Below are 1793 nucleotides of genomic sequence, written 5' to 3' on the forward strand. Positions count from 1 at the left end.
TGTTTGTTTCTTATAAATCTGTTTTAGCTCTTTGTAGATTCTGGATATTAGCCCTTTTTCAGGTGGGTAGATTACAAATTTTTTTTTCCCATTCTATTGGTCACTACTTCACTTTACTAATTGTTTCTTTTGCTGTATAGAAGCTCTGGAGTTTACTTAGATCCCATTTGTCTGCTTTGGCTTTTGTTGCCATTGCTTTTGGTGTTTTAGTCATGAAGTCCTTGCCTATGCCTATGTCCTGAATGGTTTTGCCTAGGTTTTGTTCTAGGGTTTTTATGGTGTTAGGTCTTATGTTTAAGTCTTTAATCCATCTGGAACTATTTAAGGTGTCAAGGAAAGGATCCAGTTTCTGTTTTCTGCACATGGCCAGCTGTTTTCCCAATACCATTTATTACATAGGGAAGTGTTTCCCCATTGCTTGTTTTTGTGAGGTTTGTCAAAGATCAGATGGTCGTAGATGTGTGGTGTTGCCTCCAAGGCCTATATTCTGTTCCATTGGTCTATATCTCTGTTTGGTACCAGTACCATGCTGTTTTAATTACTATAGCCTTGTAGTATAGTTTGAAGTCAGGTAGCATGTTGCCTCCAGCTTTGTTCTTTTTGCTTAGGATCGTCTTGGCAATGCGGGCTCTGTTTTGGCTCCATATTAAGTTTAAGGTGCCTTTTCCAGTTCTGTGAAGAGGATCATAGGTAGCTTGATGGAGATAACATTGAATCTATAAATTACTTTGGGCAATATGGCCATTTTCACAATATTGATTCTTCCTAATTATGAGCATGGAATGTTTTTCCATCTGTTTGTGTCCTCTTTTATTTCCTTGAGCAGTGGTTTGTAGTTGTCCTTGATGAAGTCCTTTACGTCTTTTGTTAGTTGTACTTCTAGGTATTTTATTCTTTTTGTAGTAGTTAAGAGTTCTCTATGATTTGGCTCTCTGTTAGTCTGTTATTGGTATATAGGAATGCTTCTGATTGCTGCATATTTATTTCATATCCTGAGACTTTGCTAAAGTTGCTGATCAGTTTCAGGAGATTTTGGGCTGAGACAATGGGGTCTTCAAATTACACAGTCATGTCGTCTGCAAATAGAGACAGTTTGACTTCCTCCCTTTGTAATTGAATATGCTTTATTTCTTTTTCTGGCCTGGTTGCTCTGGCTAGAACTTCCAATACTATATTGAATAGGAGTGGTGAGAGAGGGTATTCTTGTCTAGTGTCAGATTTCAAAGGGAATGTTTCCTGTTTTTGCCCATCAGTATGATATTGTTGTCAATAGCTATTATCTTGAGATAGGTTCCATTAATAACTAGTTTCTTCAGAATTTTTAGCATAAAGCTCTGTTTAATTTTGTTGAAGGCCTTCTCTGCATCTATTGAGATAATCATGTGGTTTTTGTCACTGGCTCTGTTTATGTGGTGGATTACATTTATACACCTGCTTATGTTGAATCAGCCTTGCAGCCCCAGGATGAAGCCTACTTGATCATGATGGATAAGCTTTTTGATTTGCTGTTGCAATCAGTTTGCCAGTATTATATTGAAGATATTTGCATTTATGTTCATCATGGATATTAGCCTGAAGTTTTCTTTTTTAATTGAGTCTCTGCTGGGTTTTGGTATCATGATAATGTTGGTCCCATAAAATGTTTTGGGAAGGATTCCCTCTTTTTGTATAGTTTGGAATAGTTTCAGAAGGGGTGGTACCATCTCCTCTTTGTACATCTGGTAGAATTAGGCTGTAAACCCATCAGGACCTGGGTTTTTTTTTGGTTGGTAGGCTATTAATTGCTGCCTCAA

The 1793-nt window shown here is 37.3% G+C and overlaps 1 long non-coding RNA gene across 1 annotated transcript in view; it reads left to right on the top strand.

Moving 5' to 3' along the window:
- Positions 1-495: 495 nt before the first annotated feature.
- The window catches only part of LOC116527505, a 24164-nt gene continuing 22866 nt past the window's right edge, over positions 496-1793 (top strand). Inside the window, exon 1 of the long non-coding RNA XR_004258586.1 lies at positions 496-905. This is a non-coding gene — a long non-coding RNA (uncharacterized LOC116527505). The remainder of the gene's footprint in view (positions 906-1793) is intronic.

Source organism: Sapajus apella, unplaced genomic scaffold, assembly GCF_009761245.1.
Source record: "Sapajus apella isolate SASKATOON/1434 unplaced genomic scaffold, GSC_monkey_1.0 scaffold55, whole genome shotgun sequence".
In the NCBI taxonomy this organism is placed as follows: domain Eukaryota; kingdom Metazoa; phylum Chordata; class Mammalia; order Primates; family Cebidae; genus Sapajus; species Sapajus apella.